This window comes from Zeugodacus cucurbitae, chromosome 3 (genome assembly GCF_028554725.1).
Source record: "Zeugodacus cucurbitae isolate PBARC_wt_2022May chromosome 3, idZeuCucr1.2, whole genome shotgun sequence".
Lineage (NCBI taxonomy): Eukaryota > Metazoa > Arthropoda > Insecta > Diptera > Tephritidae > Zeugodacus > Zeugodacus cucurbitae.
In genome coordinates this window covers 39,995,885-40,019,178 of record NC_071668.1, presented here as the reverse complement: position 1 = coordinate 40,019,178, position 23,294 = coordinate 39,995,885, and the positions used below count along the sequence as shown (strand labels likewise).

Sequence of the window (23,294 nt, the reverse complement as noted above, 5' to 3'; positions counted from 1 at the left end):
AATTTAAACATATTTACGGACGGCTCGTAAATGGAGGACGAAGTAGGCGTGGGGATATAATGCCCGGAGTTAGGTGTAAGGCAACCATTCAAACTACCGGACCACTGCAGTATATTTCAAGCGGAGGTGTTTGCAATTGAAAAAGCCGCTGAGCTATCCTTAAGCGCACCAATAGGATACTCTAAAGTAAACATATACGTATACGTGGTAGGACAGCAGTGGATGATGTCGCCAGAAATAGGCGACTTCAATTCTACTGGGTGCCAGGGCATAGAGGGTAACGAGAGAGTGGACGAGATTGCCAAACGAGGCGTAAGACTGTCATACGAAAATATGATGAACGTAGATAAACCCATACACTGTCTATATGATGATCTAGATAGAAACTTGGTAAAAAAGTTCAAAGCGCGCTGGAAGGATATACCGGGATGCAAAACCGCAAAAGTTATGTGCAAGATGGTAGATAAGAAGTACACGTAATTTTTATTGGCGCTCGATAGAGGCAAATTTAGGAATATGGTCGGCATACTCACTGGTCTCTGTCTTGTGGCGGCGCACGCCTACAAGATAGATCGCGAAGACTGCAGGAAATGTCAACAGCTTTCGAGATTTCGTTGATGAAGCCACAAAGCCTTTTGAAATTCGCAACAATCGCAGGCATCCTAAAGGATGATTACTCCTCATTAACTAAGTGACGGCACTCCACCTGGTACCGCAAAGGACCAAAACTAGTCTATGTGTGGCATTTTAGCCTACCAGAATAACCTAACCTAACCTAACCCAATTCCCGCTTAAGTGCGGGAACGGTAGTTGTCGCTGATGAAACTTACCAACTTCTTATGAAAAGCAAAAACAAAAATGTATAACAGCTGATCGGTTATCAAGTAGCCGACAGTATAAAAGGCAAAAAAAGGGTTCTCAATAAAAATTTTGATTGATCAAACGCTATAAGGCAAATTAGATTTACCACTTGGTTTTGTGCTCAATTTGTAGTCGTATACAAACCAGCATATTCCAGACTGTTTCTTTGCTAATCCGAAATCTGTCGCGGAAATCTTCATCGTCATATAGCTTGAAGAATTTAGGCCGGGATCTGTTTTCTTTTGTTTGTCGCATTATTATAATATTCGACAGATCTTCGTATTATGGGTCACTGTTACTATTGCAATACCAATCCGATTCCATATTTTATTTCATAAAAAATTACTTCTTATTTTTCTTCTTTACACAAATAACTGAGAATTCAAAACAAAAATCAGCTGTTACCTAAACACTGGATAAGTCTCCCATTTTCAGTTCTTAAGCATAACTTAAGTATGAACTGTGAAACACTATTTACCTATTTTATCTTAAGCACAACTTAAGTATAGACTATGAAAGGCACTTAAATGAATCCCGCTTAAATTCCTCGACGTACTTACTGAGCTCTTTTTCAAATACTTCGATCTAATATTATTTGTTTTTGAGTGAAAGTCACATTTATTTCTTATTAATAACAAAAAAATTATGTAATAACAACAATAAATATAAACAAGTAAGGAAGGGCTAAGTTCGGTTGTGACTGAACATTTTATACTCTCGCAATTGATTTATTTAATATTATATAATAGACATTCCGACCCACATATTCGTCATATATATGGTATTAAGTCCATTGCATTGAAAGTTGGAAAACATAATATTAGGTTAGAAGCACCGAGGTCCCCGTGTTCGATATATGGGGCCTTAAAAATATGGTCTGATTTCGGCGATTTTTAGAATGGGGCTGCCACACTATTAACATAGTATTTGTGCAAAGTTCTGCACCGATATCTTCACTAATACTTACTTTATATATTGTAAAGTAAACGATTCAGATTGTCTTCAAAGTTCTGGTATATAGGAAGTAGGCGTGGTTGTGAAGCGATTTGGCCTATTTTCACAACATATCATTGGGATGTATGGAAACTATTACAAACCAAGTTTCATTGAAATCGGAGATATGGTTTTTGACCCATAAGTGGGCGATGCCATGCCCATTTTCCATTTTGTAAAAAAATCTGAGTGCAGCTCCTATCTGTCACTTCTTTGGTGTTTCTGACGTTTTTCGTTAGTGAGTTAACCCACTTTTTCTAATTTTCAACCTAACTTTTGTATGGGAGGTGGGCGTGGTTATGATCCGACTTCTTTCATTTTTGGACTGTATTAGGAAGTGGCCAAAAAAAACGACTGCAGAAAGTTTGGTTTATATAGCTCTGTTGGTTTGCGATATATGTACAAAAAACTTAGTAGGGGGCGGGGCCACGCCCACTTCCCAAAAAAAATTACATCCAAATATGCCCCTTCATAGTGTGATCCTTCATACCAAATTTTATTTCCATAGCTTTATTTATGGCTTAGTTATGGCACTTTATGTGTTTTCGGTTTTCGCCATTTTGTGGGTGTGGCAGTAGTCCGATTTTGCTCATTTTCGAAAGCAATCTTCCTATGGTGCCAAGAAATAAGTGTGCCAAGTTTCATCAAGATATCTTAATTTTTACTCAAGTTACAGCTTGCACAGACGGACGGACGGACAGACAGACATTCGGATTTGAACTCCACTCTTCACCCTGATCACTTTGGTATATATAACCCTATATTTAACTCGTTTAGTTTTGGGTGTTACAAACAACCGTTATGTGAACAAAACTATAATACTCTCTTTAGCAACATTTGTTGCGAGAGTATAAAAATGATTGTAAAGCTTATCACTAATAATGCCTTTCAAAACAATAGGGCCAGTATACAAAAGAAACTGCCTAAACTCAGTTGCCTTCCAGAATTTTAATTCATCGAGGCTTCTTGGTTTTCTTGAAAATTCTTTTGACATAAAAGTACCTAAAGCAAGTAACCGTTTTGAAATCAGTTCTTTATTTTTTTGTTTTGCAATTTGAAATTATTTGTTTTACGGTTTATAATGCATATCAGCATTTTTTTTGTTACTCCTAGATCCAATAAATGCATGGGATCTTGAGGAAACTGCGATACCATTTTTATTCCAAGCTTTTCGAGTTCTGAAGGAATATTTTTAAACATGTTATTATGATGTTCTGGGTGCACACGATTTTTAAAATCTAAATCCGTCCTTTCATCGCACCTTTTTGTGATATGAAACACAACATGTTCAATTGTTTTCCCTTTCTGTGTGCATTTGTGGCAACCATTATGAGCATTGTGACCTACAACCCCTGTAGCATAAGCTCTTGCAGGGGCGTCACAAATAAATGCTCTTATCTTTACAGCTATACGTTGTTCATTGATGAGAACTCCTTCTTGCATTATTTTATTTAAATCATTATTAAAATCATGTAGGTATTGATCTACACTTACAGGTTTAGAGCCACCGATAAACGCTCCTATTAAAAATACATATTTTTCTTGCATATTTTCTATAGAGCCTAATATTGGCCATAGCGACCTTTTGGAATTTTAAATAAAGGAAGACCATCAATGCCTATATCTATCACTATTTCAGACATGTTTTTAATCCTATCAGACATTTTTTGTAAATGATAGCTAATGCCTATATGGAAATATTCGCCAGGATGAACGCTTTTTACAATAATTTTTTCGTTTTGTCCTATTAGACCATGTAACGACAAAGGGACATCCAAGCATTCATCTTGCAAAATTGATAATAATGAGTTTACTGAATTTCAACTTGGGCTGTACTCAAAGTACCACTTTTTCAGTTTATATTTTAAATCATTTATTTTTTAAGTTAGATGAACTTGGATTATCTAGAAAACAACAAACACGTGGTAATTAAAAAAAAAGATTATTTATGTTGAGTTTAACTTACTATCATCAATTTCATTGGAAATGTCTTCCATAAATACATATTTCGTTTTCATTGGAAATGTTTTCCATAAATATATCATTGCTTGTAGATTCTGCTTGCACATTTTGTAGTTGCATTCTAGCTAAATGCGCAGCTGCTAATCTCTTTATATGACGTTTGCCGAAACCGCGTATCATCTGATAATATTATTAGTATGTACGATATGTACATGTATAACATGTTTAATAAAATTTAATGATTAATAAAATTTGATGTTAGTACTTATCCCAGTGGGACTTGGAAGTAGGAAAGAATTGGATACTTCCTACTGAAAAGGCAAATTAGATTTACCACTTGGTTTTGTGCTCGATTTGTAGTCGTATACAAACCAGCACATTCCAGACTGTTTCTTTGCTAATCCGAAATCTGTCGCGGAAATCTTCATCGTCATATAGCTTGAAGAATTTAGGCCGGGATCTGTTTTCTTTTGTTTGTCGCATTATTATAATATTCGACAAATCTTCGTATTATCGGTCACTGTTACTATTGCAATACCAATCCGATTCCGATATGTTATTTCACAAAAAATTACTTCTTATTTTTCTTCTTTACACAAATAACTGAGAATTCAAAACAAAAATCAGCTGTTACCAAAACACTGGATAAGTCTCCCATTTTCAGTTCTTAAGCATAACATAAGTATGAACTGTAAAACACTATTTACCTATTTTATCTTAAGCACAACTTAAGTAAGTTCCTCGACACTTAAATGAATCCCGCTTAAGTTCCTCGACGTACTTACTGAGCTCTTTCTCAAATACTTCGATCCAATATTATTTGTTTTTGAATGAAAGTCACATTTATTTCTTATTAATAACAAAAAAATTATGTAATAACAACAATAAATATAAACAAGAAAGGAAGGGCTAAGTTCGGTTGTGACTGAACATTTTATACTCTCGCAATTGATTTATTTAATATTATATAATAGACATTCCGACCCACATATTCGTCATATATATGGTATTAAGTCCATTGAAAGTTGGAAACCCTAATATTAGGTTAGAAGCACCGAGGTCCTCATATTCGATATATGGGGCATTGAAAACCCATGGTCCGATTTCGGCGATTTTTAGAAAGGGGCTGCCACACTATAAATGCAGTATTTATGCAAAGTTCTATTCCGATATCTTCACTAGTGCTTACTTTATGTATGGTAAAGTAAACGATTCAGATCGACTTCAAAGTTCTGGTATATAGGAAGTAGGCGTGGTTGTGAACCGATTTGGCCTATTTTCACAACATATCATTGAGATGCAAGGGACATATTACAAACCAAATTTCACTGATATTGGTCGAGTAGTTTCGGAGATATGGTTTTTGAGCAATAAGTGGGCGGAGCCACACCCACTTAAAATTTTGTATACCAATTTGGGTAGAGCCCTTCTGTACCTTCTTTATAATGAAATTTAAGGTTTCTGGTGGTTTTCCTTACTGAATTAAAGCATTTTTAGTCGTTTTCAGTGGTCCGATTTTGCTCATTTTCGAAAGCAACCTTCCTATGTGCCAAGAAACAAGTGTTCCAAGTTTCATCAAGATATCTTAATTTTTACTCAAGTTACAGCTTGCACAGACGGATGGACGGACAGACAGACATCCGAATGTCTCTCTTCACCCTGATCACTTTGGTATATATAACCCTATATCTAACTCGTTTAGTTTTGGGTGTTACAAACAACCGTTATGTGAACAAAACTACAATATTCTCTTAGCAACTTTGTTGCGACATTAATCAGCGCATTTAATGTCAAAAATATTAAGATACTTAAAAGAGGAAAATTGCAAACAATTTTGTATATGTGGCTAAAACAGGCATTTGAGCGGGTAATTTTTTATTTTTTATCAGGTTCATTTTGGAAGTCATCTATTTGATAAATAAATGTGGTCTTAAAAAACACATTTCTATTAGATTCTGATTGATAGGAGCACCAGCTGCTGAAACAAACAAAGCTCCAGGTGACATCGATTTTTTTTAATTCAAAACATTGTTGTCAAACATCGATGCTTTTTTATTTATTTGAGAAATTTTGTCGATTCTAAATATAATCTGTAGATTGGTTTGTTTAAAGTTAAAATTCTGTTTGCCTTTATATTACTGTTATTTGGTAAAAATCTACACATGTATTAGCTAATTTTTTTTTTACAATTCTGTGTTTTATTAAATTAGTGAATGTTTAAATGTTTCCATCTTTGAGGAAAAGTTTTGGAATTTTCCGACAGAGTTTTCTATGTTGTATAGTTTCTTAATAATTAAGTTGTTGACTTCGTATATAAGTATTAAAATATTGATAATCAAATGTCGTATCATTCTCTGTCTCCTAAATTAAGTTGACTAATGATTGTACTTTCAAACCAGAATCAGAACTTTTCCTTCACAGACAACATTGGGCTTTTTCGGTAATGCACAAATTTCTGGCAGCTTTGCGAAGTTTGCACAGCAGATGCTATGCATCGAAATATTTGCATTTATGAACATAAAGATGAGTGAAAATAAAAATCGAGTATTTTTGACAAAAAATTCAATTTTTATTAAATAAGAATCGTAAAAATATATGTACACAAATTATTACTTTAATGACCAAGTAGCATTAATTGAATTTCGCCTTGCATTTTTTCTGCAACTACTTTTTCTTCACTGCAGAATTTTCGCTTTTTGCGCATCAGCTACGCCATGTTTGCTTTTATGAATATATAATTCTGATGCAGATGCTAGTTTTGGTTTTCCGAACAGTTTGCATTATATACTGCGCAGTTTGAATTACCGAAAAAGCCCATTAGTTCCAGACATTACTTTCTCTCGTTCTATTTTTGTATTTGAGGTTCTTGATTGGAATACTTACAATGGCTTTTATTTATTTAATATTACAATATTTCTTTAATATATAATATATCAATCCCGATTCACACGTCAAAATATGAATGAAATTTAAATAAAACAACTAAGGAAAGGCTAAGTTCGGGTTCAACCGAACATTTTATACTTTCGCAATTTATTGAAGAAACTTACAAACATACAAAATTTACCCATAAATTCGGCATAAAGTTTGAGGTAATTCTTTCATTTTCACCAGCAGGGTTAACTATATCCAAGACTATAGCTCACCTAATTTTGCTAAGATATCTCACATATTAACCAATACATATATGCGGAATAAAGCCCATCGTATTTTTGAACAACCTATAATTAGGTACATATATGGGAGCTAGGAGATGTTATGACCCAATTTTAATATTTTTTTGTAACAGAAATACTAACTATTAGAAGAAATCAATTTCCTCTGAATTATATTAAATTATCTGAGGGATTTACCCAAATTTTCGGTTAAAATTTACCCTTATGCGCTGAGTTCGATATCTGGGGCCTTGAAAAGTTATAGTCCGTCAATTTTTTCACAAGTGAAGTCAGAGATGATATGTACTATTTCTGTAAAGTTTTATTCCACTATCTTCATTGGTTCCTTATGTATACATGATAAAGTGAAGGAATCAAATTCAAATTTGAGTTATAAGGAAAGTAGTCGTGGTTGTGAACCGAGTTCGCCCATTTTTTATCCGTGTTATCAGGGTGTAAAGAAAATATTATATACCGAAGTTCATTGAAATCTGTGGAGTAATTCCTGAGATATGGTTTTTGACCCATAAGTGGGCGATGCCGCGCTCATTTTCCATTTTGTAAACAAATTTGAGTGCAGCTTCCTTCTACTATTATTTCTGTGGGCGGGACCACACCCACTTCCCCAAAAAAACTACACCCAAATATGTCCCTTCCTAGTGCGATCCCTTATTCCAAATTTTACTTTTATATATTTATTTATGGTTTAGTTATGACACTTTATGTATTTTTGGTTTTCACCATTTTGTGGGCGTGGCAATGGTCCGATTTCGCCCATTCAACCCCCTCACTGCCCCAAGGAACATGTGTTCCAAGTTTCATTAAGATATCTTAATTTTTACTCAAGTTACAGCTTGCACAGACGGATGGACGGACACAGACATCCGGATTTCAAATCTACTCGTCACCCTGATCTCTTTGGTATATATGACTCTATATCTAACTCGTCTAGTTTTAGGTGTTACAAAAAACCGTTATGTGAACAAAACTATTATACTCTCGTAGCAACTTTTTTGCGAGAGTATAAAGAAGGAATATTGTGACAAGTCCGAGAATTCTCTAGCTAGTGTAATCATAATTTTGTTGTATAATTGGAGTTGATTTAGTACTGTCTTGATGGCTATTGGTGTATGTAATTTGATTTGATTTTCTTTTAAGACATACAGCATGTGCTGGAATGCGTTTTCGCATGAAATTGCTACCGAACACGAAATACGCTGTGCTGTATTTCACTGTTCCGTTTTAGTTTTCGAATAGCAAATTGTAACGATTTAACATGTGTCAGAATTCGAAATCGTCATATTTTTCCGTTTTGAAATCGGTCGGCCGTGTGCACGCGAATGATATATTTTATGCATAAATTGGAAAAACAGTTGATGGTTTACGTATTAAATCGTAGTTAATTTAATGTTTATAGTTTATTTATATTAAATTTAAAATATGAAGCCTTTGAAATGTCTTTCCCTAAAAAATCTAGACGTAGCTGTTAAACAACTATGACCGTTGGCTTTATTAGGGGCCTTTATCGCTAATAATACTTTCAAAGGCTCCTTTATTTATCCTGTAGAACGAAAGGATTCTATAAATAATCAGATTCAGTACGTCAACGCTGGGCATACAGCTTTATACGTTTATGTACTTACATTGAATATATAAATAATGCATCCTGAATCTATCTCATGATTTTTCCAATTATTTCAAAAGAGCAAGTAAGCAGAAACAATTCCATTTAACAGTTTCTGCTCATATTTACAAAAATATTTTACACAAAATTATTATTAAATGTCAGTTGTTTGATTACCAGCTGTTTGGAATTAAAGTTCGAATCGAGTGAATTTTATCATACCTCTAATTAATTTGAAATTTCGATATTAAAATGAAATCGCACGATTTCCAGCACATGCCTGATAATTAGAATGAATAAAAAAAAACACCGTTATCTATAAGGAACTTAAGGGATTTATCGAAAGCCTTGTTTACCGAAATACATATATGGTAGCGGTGACTTATTGTTTTCATTTATTAAATAACATGTCTCTTGTCAAAAGCTCTTTGTTGAAAATTTGCCGCCTCATTGTAATTGTGCATTTCTGTTTTCTGACCTGCCTTTTTGATTCTGCCGTTTTATATTCTTTTGAGCGAATTACATTTCTCTTTCTTTTATAGCCCGTTTAAAATCTTCTCCAAGGTTGGTCGGTTTTATTGATCTCACTGTAGCCTGATTTCTGTTAAAAGTGGGGTAAACATATATCTGTTAACAATTTATTTGTCTTATCCAAAGTAGGCTCCGATTCTTAGGTCTCCGCTATGAAAATTTCAATTTTTTAATTTTGTCATATAATAAACATAAAAAATACCGAATTGTGGAACTCGAACATGGAGTGGGCTCATTTCTCTTGTCCGCGCAATGCGCACAATGAGAGCGTCCTTAATATATTTCCAATCAAGACTGGCTCCTGTTTTACCACTGATAAGCGCGAGAATTCCTTCGATATTTATTTATCGATTTTAGGATTACCATTGTTATTAAGTCCATTGAAAGTTGGAAACCCTAATATTAGGTTAGAAGCACCGAGGTCCTCAAATTCGATATATGGGGCATTGAAAACCTATGGTCCGATTTTAGAAAGGGGCTGCCACACTATAAATGCAGTATTTATGCAAAGTTCTATTCCGATATCTTCACTAGTGCTTACTTTATGTATGGTAAAGTAAACGATTCAGATCGATTTCAAAGTTCTGGTATATAGGAAGTAGGCGTGGTTGTGAACCGATTTAGCCTATTTTCACAACATATCATTGAGATTCAAGGAACATATTACAAACCAAATTTCACTGATATTGGTCGAGTAGTTTCGGAGATATGGTTTTTGAGCAATAAGTGGGCGGAGCCACACCCACTTAAAACTCCCCACTTTGACTCCTGAGAATTTTGTTGATATAGCTTTAGCAGTTTACGAGATATGTACAAAAAACTTAGTAGGGGGCGAAGCCATGCCCACTTTCCCAAAAAAATTACATCCAAATACGCACCTTCCTAGAACAATCCTTTGTACCAAATTCGCAGTGGTCCGATTTTGCTTATTTTCGAAAGCAACCTTTCTATGGTGCCAAGAAACAAGTGTTCCAAGTTTTGTCAAGATATCTTAATTTTTACTCAAGTTACAGCTTGCACAGACGGACGGACGAACAGACAGACATCCGTCTTTCTTCATCCTGATCACTTTGGTATATATAACCCTATATCTAACTCGTTTAGTTTTGGGTGTTACAAACAACCGTTATGTGAACAAAACTACAATATTCTCTTAGCAACTTTGTTGCGAGAGTATAAAAAATATTACAAAACTATGTATATTATTTTTTTTCCTTTTGACATTACTCAGCGCATTTAATGTCAAAAATATTAAAAGATACTTAACCCTTTCGCCCCTACTGGGACAATATGTCACAGTAAACTTCAAACATGTGTGTAACTTTTAATTTTGATCCAATTATCCAATGAAATGTACCCAATAAAGCCTTGAAGTCTTCTTTGATGATCAGTAACCGCATTCCGTTATTATTGACATCAATTTCCCGTTAACGAATATTTTGCACAGACATTTCGCGAAATTTCATGAGTCACGCGTTGTATTTCAATGTGAAACGTCTATCTGGTTCAGTTTTTATTCGTAATATTCCGCTTGCTTTACGGTTTAGGTGTGAATAAAGATAATTCCTTCGAAATTGGAAACAAATTGGATTGAAAAAGGTAAGTTTTTTTATATTTGTAACTACATTGGGACATATAATCCCAATAATGCATTTGTTTGGGATAATAATATCCCAATATTTGTTTATACCATTAGATGTCTACAAGGAAAAAATTGGGTGAGAACGAAATTGTTGATTATTTTTTACAAGAGGATAACGACGATATGGCCGATAATTTTAGTGCCTCTGAGTCTAGCTATGAACCATCGGATGACGATGACGAAGATGCGGAAGTTCCTGTAGCAAACGCTAAATATGTAAGCAAATCAGGTGATGAGTCTTCTTCTGAATCGGAGTTGGATGACGATGATGGTCAAGTTTTAGGCGATCATCTTAATTCTTTAGAGAACAGTGAGGATCAGCCATTAGGCAATAAATGTAGCTGGACAAAGTTTGACGCCGGCGTCATTTTCCAAAAAGTTTATAGATACGTATTGCAGAGTGCACAAACCAAAGGATTCAAATACTAAACAGAGAAAAATCTGCAAAGCGTGCTCTTACCGACGAGTACGATATTATGCTTTTTTTAGGAGTCACTTTGGTAATGCACTACAACCACTTACCATCAATTGCTGATTATTGGAGTAAAAATGAATCTATGGGAAACTATATGATGTATGGCAAAATTCAAGGGTCGCTCAAGTTTGAAACAGGATATGCCTTTGAAGCCAATAAAGAGAGGGATAAAATTATGGCTGCGCTGTGATGCCAAAACAGGCTACACTTATGACTTGAATGTATATACTGGAAAAGACACATCCTCTAATCTGAATGGAACTCTGGGAGAACGGATTGTAAAAAACTTGACAGCAGGCATTCGTGAGCAAAATGTTGTTTTAGCGTTTGATAGGTTTTTCACCTCAATAAATTTGCTAAAGACCATACCATTCCTTGTGATTGGTACATATATACGAACGCGTAAAGAGACTCCTGTATTTAGTGGACGTCTACAACGATCAGAAAGTCAATTCCAAATAAATTGCTATGGTATAATGGCTGCTCGATGGATGGAATCGAAAGAAGTCCTGCTTGCTTCTAACTGTCATATGCCTACTATAACTAAAGTTAGCCGGAAACAAAAAGATGGTTCTAAATTAGAAGTTGATTGCCCACTAGCTATTGCAGACTACAATCGTATAATAGGGGGCGTAGACTTAGCAGATCAGAAGGCTGCAATATACAACATGAATCGTAAGTCGCAAAAATGCTGTGGTTAACGCTTGGATTATATTTACACAACGTCAACGCCGTAAAATTTCGCTCATTCAATTTATTGTGCCATTAGCCGAGTCAATGATAGCTGAAGGAATAAAGCACAAAAAGCTCACAACACGTCAATGTGGGGGAAGACAAGCGAAGCGATCACGAACTGAACGTCTAAATATTGGCGATCATCTTCCTATTGAACAGCCTTCTCGTCGCCGATGCGTTCATTGCACTTCACAAAATAAGGAAATCAAATACGTCTGTTCTGGATGCAACAACGCTTTATGTTTTAAATGTTTTGCTTCTTTTCACAAGTGACTTAAATTTGTAAAAGGAAAAATGAATAAACAGTGAAATCCATTATTTTTTATTAAAAGTTGATATTTCATTTTTTGTTCCTCTTGGTATTATTGGGACTTATGCGTCCCACCTATAAATGTTATTGGGATTATATATCACAGGATAACCGTAAGGATATCCGATTTTTCAGGTATGCCAAACATATTATATTTTAGTCATACTACAGTATTTGCTGTCGTAATGATAAAAACCCCGCCTGATATCGAAAAAAACTCAGGGGTGAAAGGGTTAAAAGAGAAAAATTGCAAACAATTTTGTATATGTGGCTAAAATAGGCATTTAAGCGGGGAGTTTTTTATGCAAATATAGAGAAAAAACATGTAATGTTCATTTTGGAAGTCATCTCTTTGATAAATAAATGTGGTCTTAAAAAAACACATTTCTATTAGATTCTGATTGATAGGAGCACCAGCTGCTCCAAGATACAAACAAAGATCCAGGTGACATCGATTTTTGATTTATTTGAGAAATTTTGTCGATTCTAAATATAATCTGTAGATTGGTTTGTTTAAAGTTAAAATTGTGTTTGCCTTTTTATTACTGTTATTTGGTAAAAATCTACACATGTATTAGCTAATCATGTTTTTTACAATTCTGTGTTTTATTAAATTAGTGAATGTCTAATTCATAATTTAATGTAATGAATATTTCGCCGGGCCCGAAATATGGTCGTTACTAGATTCCAGCATAAGAAAATCCATCAAGCTACTTTGCTGTCCCCGGATCGAATCACTCCCAACCAGATCGATCATGTTGTTATAGATGGACGACATGTCTCCAGTGTTTTTGATGTGCGTACGCTTCGTGGTCCCAACATCGACTCGGACCACTATCTTGTAGCAGCTAGGCTACGCACCCGCCTCTGTGTAGAAAAGCGCACACGTCAACAAACACAAGGAAGGTTCGACATCGAGAAGCTGCAATTACAACCGACAGCCGAACGATTTTCTACTCGACTTGCACTCCTGCTCTCTGAGAGCACTCATCAGCATCTCGGTATAAGGGAGCTGTTGGACGGCATATCAAACTCCTTACGTACAGCTGCAACCGAAACCATTGGCTTTTGGAAAAGTCAAAAAAACATCTGGTATGATGAGGATTGTCTTCTCGCAGTGGAGAGAAAACAGACTGCCTACCTCGCAATGTTGCGTTCGACCGCAACACGAGCGGGATGGGAAAGGTACCGAGAGCTGAAGAGGGAAGCGAGACGCATTTGCAGACAAAAAAAGAAAGAGGCCGAAATTCGTGAGTATGAAGAGCTTGACAAGCTGGCCGACAGGGGTTATGCTCGAAAATTTTACGAAAAGATCCGGCGACTAACTGAAGGTTTCAAGACCGGAGCACACTCCTGTAGGACCCCCAGAGGTGATCTAGTTATTGATGACCAGAGTATACTGAGTTTGTGGAGGGAACACTTCTGCAGCCTGCTGAATGGCAGTGAAAGTTCAACACCAGGAGATGGCGAACCCGATTCCCCAATCGACGACGATGGAGCATATGTTCCATTGCCTGACCGTGAAGAAATTCGAATAGCAATTACCCGCTTGAAAAACAATAAGGCGGCGGGGGCCGATGGATTACCGGCCGAGCTATTCAAATACGGCGGCGAAGAGCTGATATGGTGCTTGCATCAGCTTCTTTGCAGAATATGGTCGGAAGAAAGCATGCCTGACGATTGGAATCTCAGTGTACTCTGCCCAATACACAAAAAGGGAGACCCCACAATTTGCGCCAATTACCGTGGGATAAGCCTCCTCAACATCACATATAAGGTTCCGTCGTGCGTACTGTGTGAAAGACTAAAGCCCACCGTCAACAAACTGATTGGACCTTATCAGTGTGGCTTTAGACCTGGAAAATCAACAACAGACCAGATATTCACCATGCGCCAAAAGCTCCTTCAGGATCGGGAAGGACCTCTCCGAGCCGTTCGATACCAGACGAGGTTTCAGACAAGGTGACTCACTCTCTTGTGATCTCTTTAACCTGATGCTGGAGAAAATAATACGAGCTGCAGAGCTAAATAGAGAAGGTACAATCTTCTATAAGATTGTACAGCAGCTGGCGTACGCCGATGATATCGATATCATTGGAATCAACACTCGCGCCGTTAGTTCTGCTTTTTCCAGACTGGATAAGGAAGCGAAGCGTATGGGTCTGGTGGTGAACGAGGACAAGACGAAATATCTCCTGTCGTCAAACAAACAGTCAGCGCATTCGCGTCTTGGCTCCCACGTCACTGTTGACAGTCATAACTTTGAAGTTGTAGATAATTTCGTCTACCTGGGAACCAGCATCAACAACACGAACAATGTCAGCCTCGAAATCCAGCGCAGAATAACTCTTGCCAACAGGTGCTACTTTGGACTGAGTAGGCAATTGAACAGTAAAGTCCTCTCTCGACGAACCAAAATCAAGCACTACAAGTCGCTTATCATTCCCGTCCTGCTTTACGGTGCAGAAGCGTGGACGATGTCAACATCCGATGAGACGGCACTAGGAGTTTTCGAGAGAAAGGTTTTGCGGAAGATTTATGGTCCCTTAAACATTGGCAACGGCGAACGGAGCAGGTGGAGAGGGACCTGGCTTCGCTTGGTATAACCAATTGGCGCCAAACTGCCAAACATTGTAATTGTGCATTTCTGTTTTCTGACCTGCCTTTTTGATTCTGCCGTTTTATATTCTTTTGAGCGAATTATATTTCTCTTTCTTTTATAGCCCGTTTAAAATCTTCTCCAAGGTTGGTCGGTTTTATTGATCTATGCTATGTAAACTTTAATTTTGTCATATAATAAACATAAAGAAAGACCCTCCTGTACGGAATTGTGGAACTCTAACATGGAGTGGGCCCATTTCTCTTGTCCGCGCAATGCGCACAATGAGAGCGTCCTTAATATATTTCCAATCAAGACTGGCTCCTGTTTTACCACTGATAAGCGCGAGAATTCCTTCGATATTTATGTATCGATTTTAGGATTACCATTGTTTATATGTAGGTATAAATCGAATTGCATCCTGTATCTTCAATATGGAAAGACTTCACTGGAATTAGCACTTGTCTCTCCTTGATTTGGATGGGAATATCCTGATAGAGAAGTTATTGATGACTGATCGTCTTGTCTTACTATAGAGGTCGCCCTGTCCCCGGATAGGCTTGTGTTATTTCTGGTGTGAGGAATATTTTTTTTTACTCTTTCGATGGTAGTCATTTATCTGTTAATGTGAAACTTATTATTAGTAAATTAAGTGTAGTAAGGGCAATGTAAAAATTTACAAATATATGTACAGTGGAACTTCTCTAACTCGAATCACCATAACCCACAAAAAAACATCGAGTTAGAGAGACTTCGACTTCGAGCTCTAAAATAGGAGTTATAAACTGTTTTATTTATTTACTTCGCAAAAATTTTTAAGGACATACGTTAAAAGATGTTTTTATACTCTCGCAACAAATGTTGCTAAAGAGAGTATTATAGTTTTGTTCACATAACGGTTGTTTGTAACACCCAAAACTAAACGAGTTAGATATAGGGTTATATATACCAAAGTGATCAGGGTAAAGAGTGGAGTTCAAATCCGAATGTCTGTCGGTCCGTCCGTCCGTCTGTCCGTCTGTGCAAGCTGTAACTTGAGTAAAAATTAAGATATCTTGATGAAACTTGGCACACTTATTTCTTGGCACCATAGGAAGGTTGCTTTCGAAAATGAGCACAATCGGACCACTGCCATGCCCACAAAATGGCGAAAACCGAAAACACATAAAGTGCCATAACTAAGCCATAAATAAAGTTATGGAAATAAAATTTGGTATGAAGGATCGCACTATGAAGGGGCATATTTGGATGTAATTTTTTTGGGGAAGTGAGCGTGGCCCCGCCCCCTACTAAGTTTTTTGTACATATCTCGCAAACCAATAGAGCTATATAAACCAAACTTTCTGCAGTCGTTTATTTTAGCCATTTACTTATACAGTCCATAAATGAAAGAAGTCGGATAATAACCACGCCCATCTCCCATACAAAGGTTGGGTTGAAAATTACTAAAAGTGTGTTAACTCCCTAATGAAAAACGTCGGAAACACCAAATTTTACATAAGAAATGGCAGAAGGAAGCTGCATTGAGATTTTTTTACAAAATGGAAAATGGGCGTGGCGTCTCCCACTTATGGGTCAAAAACCATATATCAAGAACTATTAGACCGATTTCAATGAAATTCGGTATATAACACTTTCTTGACACCCTGATGATACGGGTGGAATATGGGCGAAATCGGTTCACAACTACGTCTACTTCCCATATAACTCAATTTTGAATTCTTTTGATTCGTTCACTTTATAATACATATATACATTAGGAACAAATGAAGATAGCGGAATAAAACATTACACAAATACTGTATTTGAGCTGTGACATCACTTGTGGAAAAATTGTCAAAATCGAACCATGACTTTTCAAGGCCCCTGATATCGAACATGAAGAACTCAGTGCCTAATGGTAATTTTTCACCGAAAATATAAGTAAATCCCTCAGATATTTTTATGTAATTCATCCCCTCTGAATTTTTTTCTTATAACAGTTTCTCTCTATACCTGATATGGTAAAAATCGGGTCATAACTTCCCCCAGATCCCATATACCTAATTATAAGTAATATTAAATTAAGTGAGCGTATAGTCTTCGATACTTTGTATCTTGGTGGTGAAAACGAGTGAAATCGGTTTAGGAATTACCTCCGTCTCCATATACTATTTATGATGATTTTCGTTATTCTATTGAACTTTATGGGTCGAATTGTGTTATCTTTATAAAATTACATCAATAAATTTCGAGAGTATAAAATGTTCGGTTACACCCGAACTTAGCCCTTGCTTGTATATGCTGATATACATATCTGGTCAAATGGCAGATAAATTTAAACCAAAAGAATTGCATATAAAAATACGAAACTTGACAAGCAAATAAAGGTATACTACAGTCCACTTAATAAGTATAGCGTACAAGCTAAGAATCGCTTCCATTAATCATTATATGTCGTATGAATATTTCTTATGTTCTTTATTAATAGAACTAACCTATAAATTTATTAACAAAATAAAACAAAAATTATTACTGATAAAGAAAAAATCCAATATTCAATTCTCTTGGTTTAGTTTAGTATATAAAATCAAACTTATCATGAATTCAATTAAAGAGCTAATGGTGGAAATAGGTATTTTCTTCCTTTCGGCTTCAATGCACTCCTTAGATCTCTAACTTAATAAAATTGTCGAAAACCGGATTAAACTTGCTGCAAAAGTAATCTCCACAGATTTTCCATGTGGTTTAAGTCGGGGCTTATAGCGGGCAAGTCCATTAAAGCTATATTTCTATCCGAAAAGGCACCCCTTGTTGCAGCTGCAGTGCGTTATAAAAGAAATTGGGGTTAATCCATGGTACTTGAAAGCCCACCATACCATGAGAGATCATTTCTGGAAATTTCTCGAATGACTTGTTTCTAGTGGTTGTCGAATATCGCTCCAATATTTGTCACTGTTGTCGGGCAGTCTAAATTAATATTTTCTAACCCCACAACAACTGCCTTTGGATATATAGCATCCTTGATGTTTTGTGTTGAGGTAGCAACTTATGTTTGATCTCGACGAGTGGACAATTATAGAATTATTTGCTGCCTAATTTTTGTGAGGAAAATGTTTTTATTTTCTTCGACCGTTCATGAATCTTGGGAGGACGCCCACTTCTTCGTGTTGTCCCATAAATTTCGGACTTTTTTGGAAAGGAACATTTATTTTTCTCATTACGAGTTTTTTTCGAGATATTCATTATTTTTGTCCCAAATTTTCATATCAATTGAATTCTACTGCGCTCAAATAGTGATAAATGTTTTCCGCGTGGTATTTCGAAATTAATTACTACGTTAAGTACGTTAAAGTGAATAAATCACGTTTTAATTATTTATTATTCGCACATATATGATATCACATCTTATAGGCCAATATCGCTGCTGCCAGCAAATGTTCAAGAATGTTCTCATAAAGAGGCTCAAATCAATAATAGATCGAAAACACCCTGGTATAAGGTGTCAGTTCGGCTTTCGTGATCACCATTCAACAATTGACCAGGTACACCAAACGAAATTAACGTTGAAAATGCTATGGATAATAGGAACGTTTGTTCGGCGGCCTTCTTAGACGTGTCTCAAGCTTTTGATAGAGTTTGGCATTCGGGTCTAGTGCTGAAATTGATGTATGTTACCCAAACAATATTGCGAAATAATTGCTTCCTACCTAAAAGATAGATACTTTCGCATAAAACAAGAGGATGCATATTCAAACTTGCAATCGATAGAAGTGGGTGTTGCCCAGGGAAGTATGTTGGGGCCAATGCTTTACTTGCTTTTTACAAGTGATATCCCCACTGACCCAATTTATGTGACAGCGACATTTGCGGATGACACAGCCCTGTTAGCAGCAGTAGAGTCAACCTCAGTATCTACCCTTCGAGTGCAAACAGCAGTCATAAAACATCATACCATCCTATTTATATAAATGGTACTCCTATACCACATCACAATAATGCTAAGTATCTTGGAATCACCCTAGATGCCAAGCTTCGCTGGAAAGAGCATGTCAAGAAAAAAGGGGTGAGCCTGATTTAAATTTCAATCGAAAACAAGCTGTTTATACATAATCAAGTACTAAAGCCAATTTGGGCCTATGGAGCTCAACTATGAGGTTGCCCAAGTCCAAACTGTATTGCCTGCATTCAGCGCTTCCAAAATAAGGTTCTAAGAAGTATAGTTAATGCTCCTTGTTATATTAGATCTGCTGACCTTCACCGTGATCTTGGTGTGGATTCGGTTGTAAACGAAATAACCAAAGTTACAAGGACTCACGAAACGAGGCTTAGACAGCATGTAAATGAAGAGGCATCTTGACTCATCGGAATTTCTGATCGAGAAAACCGACTGAAACGTATGAGGTCTTCAGACTTAGAAAAGCAACTGTAACAGCAAATGAGTTTCTCTAACATTTCGCTTAATTATTATTTTTAACTTATTAGAATTAAATTGTTGTTAGTATTTACTCATTGTATCCTAGGTACAACTGTAATAAAAAAAATGATTTTAAAAAATCAAATTCGTTATTAATAGCAAAAATACTTTTACGTAAACGTAAAAATTTTGCTACATTATTAGTGCAGAAAAATGTGCTAAGGAAAAGCATAACAAAAATATAAAAATATTTTGGAAACCATTAATTAGATTCCGAATGAATTGTTTTAGAGTCATTTCAAAATGCAAATTCCAACTTTCGAGGTAAGAAATGTTATTGATAATTGAAATGTTATATTATTATTACTCCATTTTCTTGAAATTACTATGTATTCTCGGGCTATTATGGAATAAGTTGCCTACTGGATGTCCCGGAGTCGCGTTGAAGAAGTGTCTTTATATGACAATAGCTTTAAAATCAGAGTAGCTTTCCCGAAGTTAGAGACAATTGTAATATTGCAATGAGAGCTTGTTACAGAGAGAGAGTCAATGCATACAACTGAGCAGAGCCAAATGAGAGTTGCGGAAGCTTTTGAGTCTTGCCGATCACACCCATTCCCACATGTTTTGGGATGTATTTATGGGATTCAGATACATATCTTACAGCCGTCCAAGGATAGTATTAGTTACTACAATAGAAAAGGAAAGTATTCTGTTATAGTGCAAGTAAAAATTAAATTCATTCTTAAAATATTTATTATATTAAAATAACGCATATAATTATGTCAAGCTGTTGCTGATAGCAATATGCGATTTCTCGACTTTTTTGTAAGATACTATTTTAACTATTTTCTTAAATTCTGGTGCCGAGTCTTTTAAATCATTTGTTGTTGTTATCAATTATCAATTTTATTTCCTACTTTGCAATTGTTTGTGCGATTGCATATTGTTTTTGTTTTAATTTGCTCTTTTTCTTTTGATTCGTCTTTTTTTCTTTCATTTTTGCTCACAGCTGTTTGCGTGTTATTTTTAAGTGGCTCAGTGCTTCTCAAACTGCTCACTATTATATTGGTTGTGATCTCGGCTAATTCAGTATAACTATTATTGTTTTTCTATTTACTATTATATCATATTTTAATTTTTATTATTATTTACTATTCTGTTTTTTCCTTCAATTTAAAATTTTTTTTTTTTCATAATGACTTGCAATTTTCCGAATTGTACTATTAAAGGCGATTCTGATCGTTTTGTTTCTTGTTGGCTTTGTGACGGGCTTGCCCATCTTAAATGTGCTGGATTGACAGGTAGAATCTTAGATTCTATTCTCGATGGAAAGGGTCTGCGCTGGTCGTGCTTAAAGTGTAGACCGACAGATATTGAATTATTTAAAGTTTTTAAACAGGCGCGCAATAATTTTAAAGAAATCGGTCGAGAACTTCAAAACCTTACAGAAAAATTTAAGCATTATGAAGTGTTGTTTCAATCATTTAAATGCCTAAATGATCAAGATGATAATGCTAAGCCTTCATCAAAACGTAAACGTCCGTCTAATGAGGAACCTGCCACTTTGTCCGTGAAAAGTATGTCACCGGTGAAATTAGACCTTATTAATCTCTCATCTCCTTGCCCTCAAGGAGAGAAGCCTTCCTCTTCAAAAGTGCTTAATCCTCCGAAAACAATTAACGATAACCTTAAGCGGAAAACTATTCAGGATCCGCCTCCTATTAACTTTGAGTTTGTGGCAAAAAATTTGGTAGTAATACCTCAACGAAAATCTATTTTCGTTTCGAGATTCGCTTCGGATACCACAATCGAAGATATAAAGTTTTACATCTCGTCGAAATTAAAAATTAACGATATTGATATTGATGTGAGAAAATTTAACTTTAAATACGAAAGAAACATATCTTCTTTCAAGATTGGCGTTTCAGCTGTTAATTTTCAATTGCCACTTGATGAATCATTTTGGCCACCTGGTGCTTTCGTGCGCGAATTCGAGCAAAAGCAACAAAAACAAACTGTAATTGCTCATATTCCAAAAAATGCCGCGGATTCAAAAAACTAATTATAAAAAATTCATTACAAATTCACTATCAAAATGTAAGGGGTTTAAATACAAAATTAAAAGAATTGTATTTGAACAGCACTAATTGTAATTTTAAAGTCATCGCTTTTACTGAAACTTGGCTTAAACCTCATATCTTTGATAATGAAATATTAAATAGTGAATTTCAAATCTTTAGATGCGATCGACTGAACAGAGTCGGGGGGGGTGTATTATTTGCTGTGCATTCTTCAATTCCATCTGAAGAAGTAGAAGTTCCTCATGCGGACTTTATTGAATTTAAGTGCATACGAATTTGTATTAATAAATGTTCTATTTATCTAACTTTATCTTATATTCCGCCTCAATCGGACTTATCTGTATATACGCAGCATGTTTCTTTAATAAATAATGTTTTTTCAATTGCTAAGAATACTGATTACATAATTGTTCTAGGCGATTTCAATTTACCGTGTGTATCTTGGAAATCTGTTGACGATTGCATTACCCCTTTTTGCACTCGTTTAAGCTTTAATGAGTTTTTGGAAGAAATGTCTGGGATGGGTCTTAACCAAATTAACTTAATACCGAACAAGTTTGGTAAATTCTTAGATTTGGTCTATGTTGATAATACTTCAACAGTTTCTGTGGTCCGATCTGATCCTTTAGTTTTGCCAGAGGACTCTTATCACCCTGCCTTGGAAATTAATATCGAAATCATAGACGAATTACTTGTATGCAACAAACAGGACCTTTGTTCTCGGTTCAACTTTGCGAAAGCTAACTTCAAAAAGATTAATTGTGAACTTTCTAAATTGACTTGGCCTGATTATAGTGGAAATATTGAATTAAATGTATCACATTTTAATGAAACAATTTTTAATATTTTTGAAAGATTTGTTCCGAAATGTTTTATTATCAAAAGAAAAAGTTCAAATTTGTGGTATTCGAATGAGCTATGTAGATTAAAAAATAAAAAAGCTCGTGCTTTTAAACTTTATAAAAGAACTGGAGCTCTTGTTGACTATTTAAAATATTCTAAATTGCGTCGTCAGTTTGAGGAACTTAACAAAAAATGTTATAAAAACTACATAATCAAAGTAAAAAATAATATTATTCGTAATCCGAAATTGTTTTATGGTTTCGTTAACTCCAAACGCAGGATTTCAAATTTTCCGTCCGCGATGAAATATAAATCAACAATGTCATGTGACAATTATATTATTTCTAATATGTTTGCAGAATTCTTCAAATCCAATTATTGTTCAAACTACCCTATGAATGTGCCATATCATCAAGTGTTATGTCCGAGTACTGTAATTAATACACCAATTATTTCTGAAACAGATGTCTTAAATTATTTAGTTACGTTAAAAGATTCGTTTAAATATGGCCCTGATATGATTCCCTCAAGCTTTCTTAAAAATTGCGCAAAATATATCTATCTGCCCTTAACTAAGCTTTTTAACCTATCTCTTAAACAAGGTATTTTTCCGTCAATGTGGAAAAACTCTTTTATATTACCTTTGCATAAAAGTGGAGTTAGATCATCTGTTGAGAACTATAGGGGGATAGCTAAAATGTCAGCTATACCCAAACTTTTTGAAGCTATTGTCACTGACCAAATAACTTTCTTAATCTCTCCTTTAATTTCATTCTCTCAGCATGGATTTTGTAAAGGGAAATCTACAGTAACTAACTTGCTTGAATTTGTAAACCATGTGTCAATGGGTTTTAGGGATAATAAGATTCCCTATTCTCTAATTAAGATTCAATTCTTTTGCAAAAACTGAATCTTCTTGGTTTTCAACCAAGACTTCTTGAATGGGTATCCTCATATCTTACAAACAGAAAACAACAAGTTTTATTTAATAATACTTTATCCGATTCAATTAGTGTCACTTCAGGGGTTCCACAGGGTAGTCATCTCGGCCCGATTCTGTTCTTGTTGTTCATCAATGATATAC

The 23,294-nt window shown here is 35.4% G+C and overlaps 1 long non-coding RNA gene across 1 annotated transcript; it reads right to left on the bottom strand.

Moving 5' to 3' along the window:
- Window positions 1-8,537: 8,537 nt before the first annotated feature.
- Window positions 8,538-9,488, bottom strand: LOC114804985 (uncharacterized). The gene is made up of 3 exons (XR_008470577.1): window positions 9,329-9,488; window positions 8,952-9,276; window positions 8,538-8,875 (listed from the first exon to the last, which is right to left on the bottom strand). It is a non-coding gene; the product is annotated as an uncharacterized LOC114804985 (long non-coding RNA).
- Window positions 9,489-23,294: the final 13,806 nt, after the last annotated feature.